This window comes from Lathamus discolor, chromosome 2, assembly GCF_037157495.1.
Source record: "Lathamus discolor isolate bLatDis1 chromosome 2, bLatDis1.hap1, whole genome shotgun sequence".
Taxonomy (NCBI): Eukaryota; Metazoa; Chordata; class Aves; order Psittaciformes; family Psittacidae; genus Lathamus; species Lathamus discolor.
The window spans coordinates 76,592,384-76,606,349 of NC_088885.1; the positions used below are offsets into that span (position 1 = coordinate 76,592,384).

Sequence of the window (13,966 nt, forward strand, 5' to 3'; positions counted from 1 at the left end):
GGAAGAAACTCTTTACTGTGAGGGTGGGCATCCACCGGAACAGGTTGCCCAGGGAAGCTGTGGATACACCATCCCTGGAAGTGTTCAAGGACAGGCTGTACAGGGCTTTGAGCAACCTGGGCTAATGGATAGTGTCCCTGCCTGTGGCTGGGGGCGGGGTCGGAACTAGATGGTCTTTACAATCCGTTCCAACCCAAACCATTGTATGATTTTATTTTATTTACTTTTTTACCTGGCATTTGGAAGAGCCTTAGTATCATCTTGTTTCAAGTTGCCCACTCTAAAGCTCTTGATTTAACCACACTGGGAGCGTATCTCCTATCCACTGTGCATAAACCGTCTCAACACAAAAGATATAATAATGGCACAGAAAAGGAAATATTTTTTCCATTGTATGGTTGCATTAAGTGACTTTTCTGTGATTGTTCAAGAATATCTGTGCTGGGTCTGGCACCTGGATTTAGATTTCTTGAGGCATACAGCAGCATTTTAATCACAAGGTTATTCTTCTTATTTTCTGATGGTATGCCAGTCCAAGGCAAATTATCTGTGCTTTTAACCACCACGTGCACCTTTGCTGCACATACTGCCTGGTTGCTGGTGGGTGCTGCAGGGTGTGTGGAGACTGTAGTTGGAGGACCTGGAAAAGGACCTGAAGTTCCCTGGATGTGCAGGCAAGAGCAATAACTGCTGCAAGAGCAGCCACCTTATGCAGGTGCCACAGCCTAGTCACCTCTGCAAGCAGCTATATGGAGAAAGAAGGACTGACCCAGCTCTAACTGATCCAGTCCTCCTTGCCTGCTACCTCTGCATGGCATTAATAGGAAACAGGGTGGGTCTCACGAAAAGCTTCTAGCTTCTTCTTCCGGAAATGTGGGGACAGGCCTCCACAGTAGGAAGAGTTTTCACTGTTCCCTTGCAGTGTGAAGCATTCTGCTAATGATGTGTCCCCCCATCTAAAATGGGGGACAGGTGTGCGACTAGTAGGTAATACAGATTAAAACTGTAAATTACATTAAGTTGTTCCTTGATGGAAAGAAGACTAAAAGAGTTAAGCCATTAACTACATTTAATAGGAGAACAAATCTGTAGCACTCCTACTGCTATGCGTATCTGGTACATGGGTCTTTTATTCTTGATCAATACCTTAATGTTAAAGAGTGGCAAATGTGCATGGAATCATAGCCAAAGGGTTTTCTGCAATACCAAAACTATCCTTGAAGCCATGAAACCTTATTCCTTGTTGCAGTACTTGATGGAAGTCTGCAGTATTGTTATCATGTGAAAGTTACTGATGTTTTCAGACATACTGTCATGGTTTAAACCCAGCTGATAACTCCACCATGCAGCCACTCAGTCACACCCACTCTTTCCCTCCCACCCCAGGCAGGATGGGGAGGACAATCAAAAGCTATCATCAAACTTGTAGTTGCTTATATAAAGTTGAGGTTTTCCTAACCTTTTTTATTTATTTATTTTAGAATAGGGAACTAGGCAGGTTCTTCAAAGCAGAAGTGTCATCAAAAAGAAATTCAGTCTAACTTATGCATTGAAATTTGATGTCTGAAAAGGAGCCTGGTCTCCCTATGTAGTTAATAGAAAGTGAAAGGCTCTTGGGTGACTTGAAATGCCTAAGTTAAAGCATTTTGTCTCTCCACTGAAAAACTGCATGGTTTGAATACCTCTTCTATTTTTTCAGACTCTGTTACATGAAAGTCTCCTAAACAGGATCTTAGAAGCGATCAGTGACATTTTAGAGTTTTTATTGTAAAACAAAAATAGAGCTATTTTAAGCAAGACTCTGTTCTAAGAAATGTATGAGATTCTACCACCCAAAAATATCTAGTAAAAGAACTATCCCAAATATTTAGATACATTAAAAAAAAAAAAAAAAAAAAAAGAAAAAGAAAGTGAGCTGCTCCCTGAGAATTGTTTCTCTCAGTGTAGGTGGGATATCCTGTTCTGTTTTTTCCATGCACTCAGGCTTAGGTGCCTAACTCTATGCCATCAGAGGAAATTTAACCACAAGCTTCCATAAGTAGGACAGAACCACAGACAACAAACCCTTTCTGTGCTGATCAGCAATTATTCCAAGCCAAGGTGTCAGCAATACTCTCCAAACACAAAAGAAATATCTGGGCTTGCAGCTGCTTCAGTGGTATTGCAGTTCTCCCTCAAGTATCGCAGTGTGATAATGAAGGCAGAGGCTATACTGCCATGTGCATAAGCAGGAATAAAAGAAAGGAGGAGACAAGGTTTCTTTTTCAACAGGCAGTGGTGTATCTTCCTATAAAAGACTATTTTTGACAGTAGTAATCAGGCAGTTCAATAACAGATACAAGTAAAAGAAAAATCTTTGACAAGAATGTTTTAGGCAGTGTACATTGTTGTTAAACAGGGTATTAATTTCTAAAACCCTGATTTATTCCTTACAGAAGAAACCCACAGACTGAAATAACAGAACTGTTATAGCAAGTGGTACAACTGAAGGCAAACAGGGAAGCAGAGTTGACCTGATTCTAATTTAGGCATGTTAGAGGTTATGCACTTTTCATGTGTACAAAAGAGATTGTCCTTTTTTTTATTTTTATTTTTATTTTTATTTTTATTTTTATTTACAACTGTCTTTAACTTCAATAACCACAATCCTACCTGCTATTGCTACTCTCTGGCTGCTTGTTTGGTTGGTTGGGGTATTTTAGTGGCCCTACTCTCTTTTGCCTGCTTTTTGCAGTTCCACCCTACAGACACTCTCCTTGCCAACCCTGTTTCCATCATGCCCCATTTCATCTGTGGTAGAGCAAAGCCATTGTTTGTCTTAAGCAGTTTTCCATTTACCAGCTGCTGTTTGCTTCTTTCTCTCTGCTAGAGGCTCAGTGCTCACTATATTTTTCTTTACTTCTTGACAGAAACATATGCTAATTTCCTACTCTGAAGTTAGGCAAAAACAATCAGTAGGTGGGACATAAGGTACTGGACCTGGGGAGGATAGAAATAGCTAAACTTTGGATCTTTATTTGATTGCCAAGGGCTTTCCTATTGCTCATAGACTTTCATGGTCCTTTACCACTGTGAAATGGATGCAGAGTGCTACCAAATCAGAAATGCTGTAATGGTTGGCTCATTGTAGGCAACTGAACTCCATTTGTACAAAGGCATTCCAACAGGAGCAATCAACTGGAAAATAGAGAGACACCCATTAAGACTAATTTCATTACGAATGTGCTATTAAAAGAACCGTAGATTAGTGGGTCATGTCTCTTTTTTGATGAAAGAGTCTATTATTTCTTTGATCTTGATAGTAACTGGCTGTACTAAGTAGCTACAACTTCTTCAAAAGCTTCTTAATGTTACCCCTGTTAACTGCAAAGCTTAAGAAGCTGTAGCAAAAGACAGGAAGGCTAATACAGATCTGTTGGCCTCCTTTATGAGACATCTTAGCCTACTTGGCAAACCATTAAGGATCTAGGAGATCTTATCAAGCAGGGCTAGACTGGATGGCAGAAGGTCTGGAAGACAGATGGCAGGAGGACTCACCTTTGGCAAGTCCTCCTGGGCTATCCTCATGCTAGCATTAAAAAAAACTGTAGGAGTGAGAGGAACTGACCATTTCCAAGTGACATCAGTTACTAGGAGTGAATAGTGACTTAAAATGGGAATAAGGCTTGCCTGAGGCTCATTCAGGGTGAATAAATACCAAGCCGTGATGGCAGGGATGTTCTAGTAGTCTGACTAGTAGAACATTCTTGTCCAGGCAGGATAATATTCATTCATCCTACAACTTCAGGCCAGAAGCATCTACACTCTGCCTGTGACTGAGGCAATAAACTTTACCACTGCAGTGTGTATTTCCAGCCACAATGACTCATTACTTAACAGAGGTTTTGTGAACTGTGAGTGATGTTTCTGAAACTCTTGAAGTTTCTTGAATAGGAAACATGCATACTTGCTTTTCAAATCACTAATCTGAGAGGTGGCTTTTTTCTTTGACAAGGGCCTTTTAATATGTTTTTGCTAGTAATTTTATGTTTCTCAGAATATGAAAATGTATAAAAGAATAATGTTACTTGTGACTGAATAGCTTCTGAAGTATTTAATAATGCCACTTATGTCACTAGTTCTTTGAAAAAAAATTAATGAGTTTTTTAATTAGGAATATTGAGGAAATTTGAAATAAATTATTTTTTTCCCTCTCTTAGTTCACATGGCTCTGGATACATACACTGTGACCAATAAATACTATACAGGTGACTAATCACTTTGCTTGTATTAAAGCATGCTCTTCTGGGCATTGAAACCAATAAGAAAGTTCCTTTCAATGTTATGCAGTCACAACCCTGTAAACGTTTCTTCTTAAGAGTGAAAAAAAACCAGGGAAAGATTCCAACCTGACTTAAAACAATTGGTGTTCATAGTATTGTTAATTTTTTTGCTATTGTATGTGGAATATTTAGGGGATTAAACACAGTCTATATTTTTTGGAAGTGGGGTCTCTAATATAATTACTGAAATATTCCCCTTGTGTAATGCAGACAATGAATATGTTGCTTTATTTTTAAAATCTGTTTTTCATGGAAAGAAGGGGAAGTCATGCTACAAATCTTAGCTATACTGTTGATGCTAAATAACTATGTGACCATCATATGCAGCAAATTGAGGATTAAAAGCTTCCAGGACAGCCTTGCAATTATGTTTCAGACAACTGAAGGAGCTAATCCTAAAAATATAAAAAGTGTAACGCAAATGGTTGTTCTTGGTCGGGGATTCAGCTGAACATTGCTCTGTGCAAGCCACTGAAGATGGCAAAATTGGCCTTCTTCGTTCAGTACAGTTTTGGTTTTGATTCTGAATTAATTCCATTGAGTTGTCAGGATTGGTAGCCAAGATCAAAAATGCTGGATAAGTACACTGGGAGGAGCAGAATTAAAAGAAACTATTTCTGCATAATTTGTGCTTTTATGCCTCTAAACAGCTGTCTCTGTTTAAAAAAACAAAGAGATACTAATCTGGACAAGAAATTTCTTATTTCAGAAAATCCTTTTAATCTAAAAGGCAATCCCCTGAGCAGTTAATGCTCAAGAAATGTATTTCCAGTACAAAATGAAAGTTGACCAAGTGAGGTGTTAGTACAATCCCTGACACCACTGCTTATATGAGAGAGGGGTAAATCTGCTGTTCTTTCATTAGTGGAAAGACTGCTCCATATGTTTAAGTATTTTCTTGAGCTGAAACTGAACTTCTCTGATGCTCTTAACAAAAAGTGGTAAACAGAAACAACCAGCCTCAGTCTTGTTGAAACTGAGAATTTTAGGTTGTAACAGCCAGCATGTCACTCCTTTTATTTTTTTATGTTTCTTAGTTCTACTATTCCTTCTTTCAGTTGTCACTATTTTTACTGACAAAATTTCGGTTGGCCTGATTTTAATGGCTACAGCTGAAGACAGTGCAACTTAAATACCACATGAAGTGACCAAATGTTTACTGACTGTATCTAGAGAAATCCATGCTTTTTCAACAAAGTATGCATTTAATTAAATCTCAGACATTCCTAAAAAATAAACTTATTTTCACTCATAGTATGTTCAAACCCAGCATTTTAAATATTACATGCACTTCTAGTGCATTGTGAGTGTTGTCAGCTTAGGCTGCTTCCTTCTGGAGGAATAAAAACCTCCTTCCTGTCAAGGTCACTTAGCACTGATCCTGAAGTCCCCTTTTCTGCTTTCCAGTTTTCTTCTCACCTTTAATTCTGGGCAAACTAAAGTAAGCTGAAAATTGTCAGATTGCCTTGAAGGGTTTATTCACCTGTTTAAAGTACCTACATTGTCTCAATTACTTAATAATCTTTATTGTATTTATTGTCAGAGTAATTTTGTGAGACTTGCAAAGTTAGCATTCCTGAAGATAGAAACAGAGTGAATGTAAAGACCAGACCTTCAAAGGCATTTAGAAACCCAACTGTTACTGCAATCAGGTAAATGGTATTTAAGGCTCTTATTCCATGATATTTTAGCACTAATTCAAAACAAAAGAATAGTATGGACACTGAAAAATCTGAGGAATCAGTATAAACTAAACATGGATAAACTCATATTTACATGTGTATTTTTCTCATTACTCTGTAAATTTTCACGTATTCCAACTCAAGTCTTAACAACTTTGTTTTTAATGATGCTTTGTTTAATAAGCTTTAAGACATTTACAGTTTTATGGTATTTCTCTATGAATGAAGATAAATTTCAAAACAAAATCAAAATTACACCAGCAGCTTATTAGCTCCATCTATGCATTATCTGATGAATTGATTATCTTGTAATAAAATGTTGTTTCTTCAGTTACATAACCAATCCATAATTAATCTTTTTTAAACCAGAAATTAAATTCTCTCTCCTATTTAAAGCCCATGCAACTTAGCAACAATGCAGGTGCTAGGGATATATAGGTAACATGAGGGGAAGTCTGCTCTGGAGTTATCTGCCTCTGCTCCTTCCCTATAATCTCTAACCAATACACCTTTCATCTGATTTACTGCAGGTTATTTTACACTGCAGGTTGTAAGATAATATATTTTCCAGTATGGGCCCTTATAAAGCATTAGGGATTGTCCAAGATTCAGGCTGTCTATGAAAAAACATGGTATTTCATTAAATGGGCGATTTAAGATTTATGATTAAAGATTTTCATTCCTTTCTGTTTTTAAATGCCTGAAATTTGTCAGAAGTGTGATACATTGTCACTTAGTACCATATTACGAGTGTTGAGCTTGCATGTGCGTATATATAGATATAGATACACATAAAAAAATATATATTTATGCCTACACCTGTGTGCTGTACACTACTACCTGTACTAGCAATGGCTATAGTAACGCTACTGTTGCTGGTGGAAACTGAACTTTGATTACAGTGCTGAATGGCTGAAAAATGTCCTTGACATTAGTATCCAGAATAGGATAGAGGGTTACAATCATAAGCCACTGTTCCTTGAAATCAGCGTGTGACTCTATCAGATGTGAATGGAGCTGAGCGACTTCAGCTTGAAAGGAAACCTTGGGTGTTTGGAAGAATACCATATAACACTTTGAATGCAGTTCATTTGGCCTTAACCAGAAAAAGATCAGGTAAGCAGAGTTCTACTGACAAAAGCATTGATGTAACTGGTGTGTACAAGAGTGTGTATGCATGAGTAGTATTAGCTGTGAACACAGCTTTTGCAGCCTGCACCTTAGGAAATAAGATGTTACCACTGCTACTGAAAAATTGCAGATTTTGTTTTACCTTAACTCAGGTCACGTCAGTCTTTGTCTGGTTGCAAGATTATGCTTCTTATTTTGGCTGAATTGCCCAACAGGTGACTAATATCCAACTTCTTTTTTTTGTGTTGGCTTCAGTCTATGAAATTACATTTCAGGAAATTATACCATGTAAGTTGTTCCAACAACTCCTAAATGATCATTCTATAACTAACGTTGGGCACCAACGGAAGATACACTAGCAACAAACTGTGTGAAAAGCCCAAGCAGACCCAAGACTGAAGAGAAACTGACCTTCAGCAGCGTACGTCTTCCGGTGATGAACTGAGGGTGCTAATTATTTGCTTTTGCTACTCATAAGAAAGGTAGGCATGACATGACAAAAAGAGGTAGCTACCAGGAAGTTGGTGACTAACAAACTGGATTGTACTATTAATGGGAATTAGCAATGATTAGATAAGATGGACTATAAATGTTAGTGTCATTGTAACTGGACTTAGAATAACTCTTTGATCCATTTTGATTTTACTGTTGAAATGTTAATTAGACTAACAATAAACTCTGATTGTTGGGTCTGCAGAGAAGGTGTGTTTCCCTGTACCAATAACGAGATTTTGACTGTAACATTCTTTGACAGATGGGCAATTTTTATACATCAGAAGTGTGGAAAGGGGAAAATAATGAGAAGTAGCAGCAAGGAGAAAGAGGAATGGCAGCAGAGAGGCTCCTATCTTGGCAGTGCTTCAGAGCGGAGACACAGCTGGTTATCCAGCTGTGAGCCTGGGACACAGCCAGATGAGGAAGACTCAGGGCACACCCCCCAGATGTACATTTTCATTGAATTTATATTAAGCTCATGCCAATGTCACTTTGACGTATTAACTGGTATCACAAAGGGCAGTTTTTTCTCCAGCCTGGCAAGGAATATTTGTGGGTGTCCCTCTCCTGTACTGTCCCCTGGAGCGGCATTAGAGGTAGGGGACTGCGTGCGGTCACAAGGTCTGTAGCTGCCCTCTTCATCCCAGCATAACATTTGCTTTTGAAGCAGCCCCCTATTCTTGGCAGTTTTGCACCGTAAGGACAAGCCCCATGCCAAAACAGGCAGTACCAATTAATTAGTGAAGGCTGACTGAAATTCAGAGGTGCAGCCCGTAATTTGGAGGTGCAAGAGAAATATGGGTGAGGTGTGACTTTAATCAGCCTTGCTTTCTGCCGTGCTCTGGGGCCTTGAAAAAACTGAAGCAGTCCTGGGGAGCTCTGTAGTCACTACAGCAGCCTGTGCTTTGCTGATTAGTCTCTTCCTCTCCAGATCTCTGCATCTAGAAGCTGCAGTCCAAGATCACCCTTGACACGATCCCTGTGCTGATAATATACATGAGCAGAATGGCTGGAGTTCAGTTCCTGTGCAAATTATGAAGTCTAGGGAAATTTGTCTTTCCTGGCAGTATCTGGGGCTTTTAAGGCTCCTTTAACAGCTCCTTAGCAAACAGAGAATCTGGGAGAGTGATGGATTGCTCCCTATTCATATCCAATTACAATGTAAGGTGTGACACAGGAGTTGGTTTTCTCACTCATAAAAAAAGAAAAAAACAACCTGTGTCACTGCTCTTGAAGGCTAAGCAGGGAAAGAGTGCATTTCACTTCAGTGGAGTTGCATACCCATTGAACTGACACAGTGGGGAAAAGGGCTAAGTTGTGGTTCCTGTGTGGGTTCCCAGTTAAAAAGCACTTGAGCCGTGTGTTCTGAATAAGCATATGAAGGAAAATGAGATGTCATCAAGGAAAAATGGCAATGTCTGGCCTGCCTTGCCATTCCTTCTCAAATGGGGAGTAAAATATATCATCCCTGCCTAACCTCTGCATATTGAGTTAAGCCTAACATTTGGATTTATTAATAGTACAGCTTCACTCCTCCATTCCCCCAGGATAAGAATTCAATCTTTTTTCCCAGGAGCTGCATTTTTATGCATACTTATGGGCAGGCAAGGTTTGCAGAAGGTGACTCCCTATAGAAAATGTGTGGCTTCTTAATGTCACTTCTTTTCTGCATTTGCTGGAGGACCCTGTAGTAATCTGAGTGAATACTTGCTGTAGATTGATAACAAAATATGATGTCCTAGGAAGTATACACTAGATGAAACATGAGGGAAAAAGAATCCCCATTCCGTTTAAAATCAGCAAAATTGTTACAAAATGGAGAGATTTCTCATTATTTTATGAGGTTATTTATACCTTTTTTTTTATTACAGCTGTTTTGTGAGTGGGATGGGAAGGAGACAGATAATTGGTGCATGTGCTTTTTCTGATGTGGGGGGGTGGAAGTTCAGCTTGTAGCTGGGGGAGAAGAGATTAATTGTCAGTTGTTCTATTGTGCAAAACTTCAACAAATTTCTACAGTGTGGAATCTACACTTCTTAAATGTCTGTCTTTTTCTTTCCCTAGATATGTGTGAATATAATACTCATAGTTCTAGGTGTGGCAGGAAGGATGTTGTAATACAAAAATGCAGGAAGAAAATCAGAAGTAGAATGGGTCACCATTTTACTTCTGGACACTTCAGCGCCTGGGAGGGAGGGAAAAGGAGCATCAGAGAACTTTGGCTTGGCCAAATAGAATTTCCCCTTGGATTTAAAAGAGAGTGTATGTTGCCACTGCACCTTTTTTCAGCCACTGTGAGGGGATAGTATCCCATGAGCACTCTAAATATCTAGCCCTATTCCTCATACTTTTGGTTGGGTAACATCAACCTTGTGGCTTCTGCCTTTAGCGGCACTTGGTTTAGTCACTACTAGGGTTTTTCCTGAATTGTTTCTGATTGCACTTCAAAACTGTTGCATCCTATTTTATTTTCATCCTCATAGTAGAAAGGCAAAATCTATAAATTCTATTTTAGACAAGGAAAGAAGCTCTGCATAATTTTTTAACTGCTTTTCTTGTTGTTATTTATAGGTTTGATCTGCAACCACCCCATTCCTCAGCTCACCCCTGTACCAAATCACATCAAGTCTTAATGAGAAAATCTTTAGGGTGAGATCATAACAGATAAATAGCTGTTTACCCGCGAGTCCTTTCTATTGTTTCTCTTTGTGTGTGTGTGTTGTAGTATTTTCTGTGGTTTGATAGGATCAAAATAGACTGGCTTTTGTATTCCCATAGCTGGTCACAGGCTATATGAACATTTTTCAAATTCAACCTTCCACCCAGGACATGTATTAGCTCTCAGGGAGGCATAAAGGAAACATCCCAATCCAATGGCTGCTGCAGATGTGTTCAATAAAAGAAGAGTTGTAACTACACAAATTACCTTTGCTAAGCTGCAGGGTGCTGCAGAACTCCTGGAATGAGTTTTTCCCTGCCATACTTTTCATTCTCTCTGCTGGTTGTGAATGAATACAAATTAAGAAGAAATCCCTGAAAGAGGTTGTAGGCCTATACATATATCTTACAAGAGAATTCAGCTGCTCATGCAGCTAATTTTTTACACTGAAGAAAGTTTTAGGAAGAAAAGGATGTTACCCCTTTTAGAAGCCTGCATGAGTAGGGGAGAAATGTCAGATGTTCAGCATAGCTGACTGGTAATTTCTTTACAAGTCTTGCAATAATTGATATTTTAATTAAAGTTGCAACTCCTGGAGATGGGTGGTTGTCATAGAATCTCCATTTTCATTTAGGAAAGCATGGTTCTAGTCTGATGCTTGCCAAATAATATTGGGACACATAACCTGTGTCCTAGCCACCCCGTAGCTGAAATGCAATGAAAGCCAATCTGTACTTGCTGTGCCTTTTGATTGCTTGAGACAAAATACCTCTTGAGGGGGAAGGCAAACTGATACACGCTGGGGCAAGGCCCCAGAATTTCAAATGTGGCATGGTTAATTCTGGATACTTAAAATCAAGATCTGAAACATGCTGAGATTGAGAACAGCAGATGGAAGAGGTTGTGGCAGCCTGTCGGGGAGAGGCAAATTGAAAGGGTGTGTGTGAAATACCTGTTGGGACCAGGAGGAGCAGAATAGTCGTAGCAAATTCTACCTGTTAGCTGCACCCCCAGGAGGAGCAAAAGCATGCTGCCAGGGAATGAAAAGCTAAAAGAGAAAAATTGCTGTGTTCCCTTCTACTGACAAACACAGTTTCTTGCAGAGATTGATTTACTTCATCTTTTGGCTCCAAAATGCTATTAAACTGTATTCAAAGCTGACTGATAAAATGTGGGCTCTAGTTTCAGTGCATAGACAACCCAGACTCTCTCCAGATGTCTATACCTGGCTACACCTGTTCTTTAACCAGTGGCATCCTCATTTTTAAGAAGCCCTCTTGCTTATTCTTCTCTGGGAGAAGTGTTGGAAGGAACTGGTTGTAATTTGGTTTTTCAAGTGTAAAAGCAGGATTTTAACTGTTCTGCCATACCTACAGGTCTGTTTTGTTTCTCCTAGCAACTACCTTGTAGAGTTCCTCCTGCTGCAGAACCCTGGTAAATGAAAATGAGACCGGGAATTTACCTGCAGGAGAGATATATGTTGTCTTTTTTTTTTTTTTCCATTTGTATATTTGCCATGAACAATAATTTTCAAAATGCTGAAAAAGAAGAGCCAACATGAAAAGAATTCTAAACCCTTAGTGGAGTGTTGCTTTTAAAAAAAACATTTTGGCTTCAGGCCAACCATGCTGAGAACAAATGGAATAAAAATTCTCTTAAAATATTTAACATTACACAGTGGATTATACTGGATTACAAACAATCAAACATGTCTGTTTATTTTTAAAAAGACATGTCAAATACAGTTCCGTAGTTTTCATGTTTGTTTGTTACTACTCAATAATATTTCAGTGAAAGCATCTTAGTGGCCAGAAAATAATACTTTATTCCTTACTGGGTTTTGCCTTTTTCTTATATCGGCTTAAATTCAGAGCATTTCTTGCATGGACTTCAAGAAGAGCAGGGTGGAATCCATTTCCAATTAACAAATAGTACTTTCTTCTTCCTTCTCTATCTCATGAAGTAAGTTATGTTACACACACAAGGATGGACATGGAGTGACCTAGGATATTGCCCTGAATCACAGGTGTGAATATAACCAGTTTTACATATAATCTGCTCTAGCATTAGTTTACGGCTTAGGTAGTTTGACATCTTTTTACTCCCAAATGTGTCTAATAACAGTCTCCACTTACATAATTGGCAGAGTTTTGGGTACAAGCTTTATTAATTTGTCTTCTTTTAAAAGGATGAATACATCAGGAACTAAAAGAAAAAGAGAAAGAAATGGAGTAAGAGTGGTTATAATGTGCGATTTTTCATGGATTAGTGACATTTGAGGGATAAAGTGGATTGAGAACTGCAAAAGTTACAGAAGTAATATTTCTTCAAACGTTGCAGTAAAATAGTCAATAGGATCAATTCTCTTGTACTGTATCATGGACAGAGAAATTGGTCCCTGAAGCTCAGTATTTAGAGCCTTTGAACCTTTTCCCAGCTGCCAGCTGACCCTGGTGGTGCCAGAATTCCCCAGGCACTCATGCTTCTGCCATCAAAGCCCACCAGGTGCATGCACTTTTGCTATTGAGAAAGGCCAAAATCATGCAAATCTGATGCAGGCAGGCAATGTGGCAGCTAACAATTGGCACAATTCATACGCTAGACCCTCCTTTTCCTATTTCCCCTCAGGAGCCTCAGCTGGGACATCAAAATTCATACACCAAATTAGAACAGCATTCAAGCCCACCTCTAGCCACTGTGGTTCAGTGGGGCTCTCTGAGCTGGATCCTTTTCAATTTGTTGTGCCAAGTCCGTGTAACATATTCTAATATTCATAACACCCAGGCTATGCATCTGACTGCCCTAATCACCACATCTAAGCCACCTTTCCAGCCTTTCTTTGGCCCAGGAGCAAAGGGAAAGTTTTGGCTAAAGTCCTTTTCCTTTTCACTGTCCCTGCCTAAATGGATAGAGCATAAACTGCACCACAGCTCTACCTTACACAACCAAATGGACTCAGATGGGAGAGCAAGGTCTTGTCTGCATGTCCTCTCTCACCTGCAGCTGTGTTGACTTAAGAGACTTTATGTCACCAGACACTCATCCATACACCCTGCCAGAGTGGCGGTTAGCTATACTGTGCCTTAATGCAATTCATTTCAAATAAGCTCATTTTAGCTTGCAGATCTCTAGAAAACCTATACAGTCTTGACCCAAAGAAGGTGGGGAAGGATCCCAGGAGCAGTGTGAACAGCTCTGGGAAGGTGGCCTGCAGGCAGAGGAGTGGTGTCTCCTTCACAAGCACAATGCAGTCAGAAGAGGATGTAAGATTTCCACCACATCGTAAAATGGGGGCTGATGCAGCTTCTATGAAGAACAAATGAAGAGACTGAATTGTGTCTGAACCCCTGCACTTGCTTGCATGTCCTGATCTGGTCTGAAAGATGATGATTTAGCTATGAAGGCCTAATAACTAAATGGAAAGCTCAATTATAAAAGATTAAATGTTGCATTAGAGGTTAATAGAATGGTCTGCTAAACTAATCAGTTATTGTATTTCATCTCCCTGTTACCAAATTACTGGTTTGTCAGTTGTACACTTCTACCTTTCCCTACTCTCTATGTGTTGTTTTGGTTTGGTTTTGGTGTTTTTCTGTTGGTTGCTTGGGTGGGTGTTGGATTTTTTTTGGTTTTGGTTTTTGGTTGGTTTTTGTTTGTTTGTTTGTTTTTTTGCATTT

At 39.2% G+C, this 13,966-nt stretch overlaps 1 protein-coding gene across 3 annotated transcripts in view; it reads right to left on the reverse strand.

Annotated features, from left to right (window-relative positions):
* Window positions 1–13,966, reverse strand: part of LOC136008388 (cadherin-6) — a 104,209-nt gene that overhangs the window by 58,734 nt on the left and 31,509 nt on the right. The window contains exon 2 of one of the 3 annotated variants that reach the window (XM_065667556.1): window positions 12,425–12,494. The exons of the other annotated variants lie outside the window; for them this stretch is intronic. The gene's annotated coding sequence lies outside the window, so the exon portion shown is untranslated. The remainder of the gene's footprint in view (window positions 1–12,424; window positions 12,495–13,966) is intronic. 3 annotated transcript variants of the gene reach the window in all.